This window comes from Salvia hispanica, chromosome 2 (assembly GCF_023119035.1).
Source record: "Salvia hispanica cultivar TCC Black 2014 chromosome 2, UniMelb_Shisp_WGS_1.0, whole genome shotgun sequence".
NCBI classification, from domain to species: domain Eukaryota; kingdom Viridiplantae; phylum Streptophyta; class Magnoliopsida; order Lamiales; family Lamiaceae; genus Salvia; species Salvia hispanica.
The window spans coordinates 5,819,626-5,827,431 of record NC_062966.1 but is presented as its reverse complement, the minus strand read 5'-3'; the positions used below and the strand labels follow the sequence as shown (position 1 = coordinate 5,827,431).

General features: G+C 30.1%; 1 long non-coding RNA gene across 1 annotated transcript; it reads right to left on the bottom strand.

The window, feature by feature from the left end:
• Nucleotides 1-370: 370 nt before the first annotated feature.
• On the bottom strand, nt 371-910 carry LOC125204179. Its single transcript, XR_007173503.1, has 2 exons — nt 831-910; nt 371-745 (listed from the first exon to the last, which is right to left on the bottom strand). It is a non-coding gene; the product is annotated as an uncharacterized LOC125204179 (long non-coding RNA).
• Between the last annotated feature and the right edge of the window lie 6,896 nt (nt 911-7,806).

Genomic DNA, 7,806 nt, shown 5'->3' with positions numbered 1-7,806 from the left:
AGCGCGCCTCTCTCAAATTCGTTTCGGATGGAGATGCGTCGACGCGATTAACAAGTAGAAGTTCATTCACAAATCGTAGTTGTGTATTAAAACATCTACACCAGTAAGTTTTCTTGTGTTTGAAATCGTTGGAAGGTTGGAAGATATGTGATTATGTGGTGTGTATAATCTGCAGCCCCTGCTTCAAATTTTGAACTGATGTTATTTCCGGTTACTCGCGGCACAAAACGAAGTGAATTACATTCGGCGAAATGCAACACATTAGGCCAAAAATCATTAATGGACATCAGAGATACATATTAGATCACAATCTTCTTCCCATAGCATTATTAATTTTCTCATAGATAAACCAATAAACAGAAACTCCAACTGAAAGCCAATAATTTACCCAATCCGCTAACGCAACAACCAAATACAAACAAAGACAATTTTTTCCCCAATAATTGACAACTTCATCTCGAGAAATTTCCAATCAAAGCTCAATACAACAATTAAAGCTTCAAACTTTGCCCAATTCAAAATCCCCCCAATTTGAAAAAATCAAAACAAAAACCTACCGGCGCGAGCGCCTGAGGCTCCGGCCCTCTACAAGCCCTTCTTCTTGATAATGAAGCTTGAGCCAATAAAGACGCTGGAGCCGACGGCGAGCCCGAACCCGATTAAGTTGGTCTCAAACATGACCCGACCCGGTCCAAATCTGGGGATACGGCCTCTCAATCAGTGCCCCCGCGAGCTTGTTTCTCATCTGTCGCCCAATTTTACTCTCGGATTTTCCACTTCAATTAAACGGCAAAAAACGAAGTGAATTACATTCAATCGTAAAGAATTACCTTTAATCGTCGCCGGCGGATTCATCGGCGAATATTGTGAACTTTGACGGCTGATGCTAGTGTCGCCCAACTTGAGTATGAAATTGAAGGAGATACGAGGAAGAGGAGGGGTGTTTTAGACAAGAGAGTCGTAAACCACAATATGGATCCGTAGCATAGCTCCTTATTTCAGCCGAGAACCTGGTTAGTGTTGTAGAGGAATGTCAGTTAGCTATCATAAATATTTCTAGGTCATGGTGTTTATCACGGGTCGTCGTATAACTCTATCGTGCCAAACAAAAACTATACAGTAGAACCTAGATAAAAGGCCATATCTATGGCTATCATACCAATCAAACGCACCCTTAGTAGATTCATTTAGGGGTGAGTAAAAAAATCGAAAACGAATATCCGAACCGAACTAAATCAAAATTTTGAAATTCGGTTCGATTTTTTCGATTTTTCAGTTCGGTTCGGTTTTAAAAATACAAAAATTTAAATTTTTTGGTTCGATCCGGGAGAAAAAAAAACCGAAAAATCGAATTATATTTTAAATATAATATTATATATATATTTATTCTATTACTTTAATACATTATATACTATATATTCTTTTAATATATTTTACATAATACTCCATCCGTCCATGAAAAATAGGGCACATTTGTCATTTTTGGTTGTCCACGAAAAATAGGGCACTTCAAAAAAGAAAAGTTCAACAACTTCTCTTTTACTTTTTTCTCTTCTCTTTTACTAATAATATGGACCCCACATTCCATTAACACTACTTTTCTCTTACTCCCTCCGTCCCAAGGTATTAGACCAACTTTCCTTTTTGGGATGTCCCAACATATTAGACTCATTTCCTTTTTAGTAAAAAACATCTATCTTATTTTATTCCCCACCTACTTTTTTCTCTCTTCTCTCCCCTACTTTTTCCCTCTCTCATACTTTACTCTCTCCACTTTAACTATTTAAATATCAATTCCTTAAATCATGTGCCCAAAGTGAGTCTAATACTCCGGGACGGAGGGAGTACTTTTTTTTTTCTTCTCTCTTACTTTTTTCCCTTTTCTCCTACTTTATCAATTTACATTAAAACCTGTGGCATTCACAAAGTGCCTTATTTTACGTGGACGAAGGGAGTATGTATTATATATATTCTATTAATTTTATATTATATGTATATATTTATATTCTATTACTCCCTCCATCCCACAATAATTGTCACTCTTGGTGTTGACACGAGTTTTAAGGAATGTAAAGAAAAGGTTGTTCGAAAAGTTAGTGGAATGTGAGATCTACTTTTTTATATTGGTTTGTGAGTTAGTAGAATGTGGGACCTACTTACCATTTATGGTAAAAATGAAGTGTGACAATTATTGTGGGACGGACCAAAATGAAAAAGAGTGACAATTATTGTGGGACGGATGGAGTATAAATAAAATGTACTCCATGTTTTTTTCGGTTTTTCAAAAAATATCAGTTTTTTCGGTTTTGTTCAGTTTTTGAAGTTCGGTTTTCGGTTTAGGTTTTTCGGGTTCGGTTTAGGTTTTGAACTAAATTCGATTTCTTGATTTTGATTCGGTTTGGGCAAAAATCGAACCGAAACCCAGACCCTAGATTCATTTATCCAAACTATTCTCAATGTATTTTGTGATAAGAAATAATATCATTATCATGTTGCGAAAAAGACAAAAAAGACAGTAAATATTGTGGTGAAATGAATTGTCATATTTGCCCAAAAATAAGACGAAATCAACATGTAAAATGGCAACTTAGACTATACATCACAGAAATAGGTGGGCACATGAAAATGAAATATAAAGCGCCAAAAGTTGGAGTTTATACAAAGGCCCATTGTTGAATAAAAGTCAATGAGTTTTATTAGTCCCTATCAACTGGTAATTCCATGTGACACAGCTCACTCTCGTGTTGCTGATTTTGATTAATCATTAAATCACTACGCATTAATTTTTTTACATAACCTCCCTCAATTAATTTTGATCCGACCGATCAAGAGTCTCTCTACTGAGAAAAGTTTAGAATTACTCATAAAATATTTTTGACATGCATGTTATGAGAACTTGGGAGCACTAGGACGCATCTTTAATTAAAGTGCTAACGTACATTCAATCACATGCTGTCACGTGGCACGGAAAATGCAATTTTGTATACAGAATAATGTAATACACATTTATCAAGTTGTACTTCCATTTCCGCAGATTGCATTTTAGTTATAGGCAAATTGCATTTTATATTGTTAAGTTTTGCATTTTCACATAAATTGCATTTTATATTGTTAAGTTTTGCATTTTCACATATATAAATGCAATACGTCTAGATATAAAATGCAAATTAAACCGTCAATATCTAAAATGCAAAACTCAACAATAAAAAATGCAATTTGCATATAACAAAAATGCAATCTGTCGAAATTCATTTATAGCTTCTACAAATGCATATTGCATTTTTCTATATATAATATTGCATTTTTCGTGCCACGTGGCAGCACGTGATTGGATGTACGTTAGCACTTTAAAATTAGTTAGCATATTAGTACATCCCTATGAGAATATCTTCTAATCGTTAGAATAAGTTACAAATGTGATATATATAGATAGGAGGTAGTGACAAAATGCAAATAGTAAATATTATATAGATAGGAGGTAGTGACAAAATACAAATAGTAAATATTGTACAAACTTCAAATTACTATGATTTTGACTATTGAAAAATGTTAATAGATGAAAAAATAAAAATAAAAAAAAATGTAACACAATTTCAACACAACATTAACCGTTGACATTGTGTTGACATTTTTTGTTGCTATTATTTTGTCATCTGTTGACATTTTTTAACGGTTTAGATTATAGTTTGGAGTTTGTACAATATTTAGAATTTGCATTTGATCACATCCCTAGATAGGGGTTATATTACATACCAAACTAGTTTTAAACGTTGAACGAACGCCAAACACATCATTTTAAAATAACACAGAACTCAGAGATTTAAAAGTAATGCATCATCTTGATAATTTAAAAATGTGAAGTTCATTATAAGTTTGTTATTAATTCATTATAATGAACTTTAGATCAGTAATTAAGATTTAAAACTAGTTTAGCATTCGAGATTAAATTTGTAGTGTGTTTGGTTTATGAGATTCAACCTCAAAACTCAATCCTAGATGGATAATCATAGAATAATTAGTCATAGCTAATCTCCTATGACTATAATAATCTCACAATTCAATTCTAGATTGTATCTTAATATTATTTTATCCTAGAAACCGAAACCGAAGGTCACCTATATATATTATATTTATATGCAACAATTATATGATTGCTCCTTTTTTGATTTATGGGTAGACCGGCCAGCACCCTCCCTGAGTGGAAAAGCTATGTTCCATCTACCACTTCTTGTCTTTTACATGTAATAACAAATAATTTATGTAACGCGTGTAATGATTCGATCAATCATTTACCTTTAATATGCTATCTTTGTGACACTAAATATTATTCTCTCCTTGCTAATTGAATTATGATAATTACTTTTGGCAAAAAGTAATCTATTTCTTATTTTATTTTATTTTCTTTCTTATTTTATTCACCATTCAGTTAATAAATTATTATTAAACTTCATGTAAAAAAAAATAATCTCAATTAACAAGTAACGGAGAAAGTATAATAAATTGGCAAAGTTATAAATTTTGGTGTGTTCCGAAAATTAAAAAATTATAAAGCTTAAATTCATCCCTAGTTAGACTATATCACTGCAAAAACATAGGTGAAACTATATATATATTACTTCCTCCGTTCCAAAAAGATTGTCCCGTTTCCTTTTTGACACTCGTTTTGCAAAATTAATAATAAATTGTTAAAATAGAGAGTGAGTAAAGTAAAAGAGAGAATAATGTAGAGAATAGTCTTACTTACATTATTCTTTCTCTTATTTTACCGTCTTTCTACTTTAACTATTTATTATTATTTTTGTAAAACGAGTACAAAAAATGAAATGAGACAATCTTTGTGGGACGGAAGAAGTATATAAAAGCCGAGAACTAATCAATAGAACGATGTCTTTGGAAATATCATCAAACAGATTACATGTAAGCAAATGTCCTTTTTGACCAGGGTAGTAAAGAACAAATTAAATGTAATACTACATTTTAAAGTATTTTTTTTAAGTTGCGGAACTAATAAAGATTTGTCCAAATTTTGTAGTTTTGTTTATTAGTACTCCCTCCGTCCCGCCAAAATATAACATGTTATATCATTCAACATTTAAAGACATAATTATCCTTTTCCATTTTTACCAAGTGGACTTCTTACTCTACTAGCTCACTACACTCACATTATACTATAAAATTTAAGATTCATATTCTACTAACTTTTATCACTCATTTTTTTATAAAGTTAAATAATTTTAAACCGATACTAAGTTAAAATGTGTTTTTAAATGATAGATGAAGAGAGTAAAAGTATATAAAGATATTCACTGCTCGCAGACTCAACATATAAAAATGTTGACTAATTTTATGGGATAGACAAAACTAGAAAATAAAATACTAGTATTATTTATTAGAGTGAACTACAAAAATAGTCCATGGACTATGCGTTTATCTCGCCAATGAACCCTGGACTTTAAAAATATCCCCAGACAACCCTGGACTAAGCGTTTATCTCGAAAATGGTCCTTTTTCACTGTTTCATGACGAAAATACCCTTTGGGGAGGTTTTGGGGGATTTGGGCAATTTGGTCTTTTTACATTTTAAATCTGATATTATTTCAGTGATGTACTAAATTTGATATTATTTCAAAATTATCATTCTTTTCCCTTTTGCCATCCTCCACTTTGTTTCTTTATTTCAATATTAGATTTAATTTTATAAAATTAAATTTTAAATTTCAATTTTTAAATATCAATAAATTTTTTTAATTATTAAAATTACTATTAAATAACAAATTGATAGTTTTAATCAATATTTGATAGTATCTAATATTTAATCAATAAGGTACAATGACGCCTTAGTTTTAATCAATATTTAATAGTTTTAATCATAAATAGGTCATATAACACGATTTATTCCGAAATAAATATGCATATAATGTATAGGAGAATTTGACTAAAAATATTATGAAGTTGACTAAAAATTTGATACTACTAAAAATTTGATATAGGAGAATTTTTTTGTTGAAATTTTCTAGTTAATTTTAATTGTTTTCAAATTAATAAACAAAAATTATATTAGTCTTACATTAGATGCATATTTATTTCGGAATAAATCGTGTTATATGATCTATTTATGATTAAAACTAAGGTGTTGCCGTACCTTATTGATCAAATATTAGACACTATCAAATATTGATTAAAACTATTAATTTGTTATTTAATAGTAGTAATTTGAATAATAATTTTTTTTATTGATATTTAAAATTTAATTTTAAAAATTAAATCTTGAAATAAAGAAACAAAGTGAAGATGACAAAAGGGAAGAAAAATGATAATTTTAAAATAATATCAGATTTAGTACATCACTAAAATAATACTCCCTCCGTCCCGGCTAAGATGACACATTCTTTAGCCGGCACGGGGTTTTAGGAGTAATTGGTTAATGTGTTTAATTGGAGAGAGAAAAGGTGGGTGGAAGTATTAAAATAGAGAGAGAAAGAAAGGTGAATGTTTTAATAGGGGTGAGAAAAAGTGGTTGAGTGTATTAATTAGAGAGAGAGAGAGTTTCCAAATAAGGAAATGTGTCATCTTGGTTGGGACAAACTAAAAAGGAAAACGTGTCAGCTTAAGCGGGACGGAGGGAGTATCAGATTTAAAATGTAAAAAGACCAAATTGCCCAAAACCCCCAAAAGGGTATTTTCGTTACGAAACAGTGAAAAATGACCATTTTCGAGATAAACGCTTAGTCTAGGATTGTCTGTGGATATTTTTAAAGTTTAGGATTCATTGACGAGATAAACGCATAATTCATGGACTATTTTTGTAGTTCACTATTTATAAACTTTTCATGAACTTATTCGGAATACTATAAAACAAACTCTATTTTTTGGTTGAACTTAGAAAATGAGAATGTATCTAGACTACTGAAATTTTATTTCTACTATTTATAGACTTTGAGGGATATTAACTTTGTCATAATTAAGAGATGAGTAATGTATATTATGTGAGCTTCTTATGTGTACCACTCTTATTTGATGAACGTTTAACGTTGTTCATTTGGCTTTATATAGTTTATATATTTCGTTTGATTCTAATATATTAAAAAATATTATTAAAATTTTTAGTTTCATAAAAACAAAAGTTAATCTGCTTGTTTTTTTTTCTATAATTCCAAATAAATTAATAAAATAATAAATCAAGCTTTAATTTTTATAATTTTTTTTTAAATTAAAAATTTCAATAACATTTTTAATGTATTAGAATCAAATTAAATATATAAATCAAAACGAACAACGTTAAACTTGCGTCGAACGAGAATGATGCTCACATAGAGAGTTCACATATACCATTCCTCGTTGAGAGATTAGCTATTAATATGTACATTCCACAACTCAATTGGAGAAATTTTTCATTTATAGTAGAATAAGTAATTTGATAATGTAAGAATCGAATAAAATCAACTTATATACAACAATACAAACTTAGCCATTTTTGTTAGTTGTATACATGACACAAATGAAGATAATACTATTGTGATCATTTTTTCTATCTACAAACTTGGCGTACTTTGGAATTTATAGATTAGACAAAATCAAAGATTTTTAATTAGATGTAGAAACGACCATCATTCCAATAATAATGCATAAAGAATATATATAAATGAAACTTAATATGGCAAAATCTCATTTTCAGTCCCCATCTGATGGTCCCGCGGCGTGCCATATAGTTTAAATTCCATAAATAAAATAAGGGCTTTTTAGAAATAAAATAAGGGCACTGAAGTAATTCAAGCTTCATTTGAAGACTAATACTAAAAGTTAAAA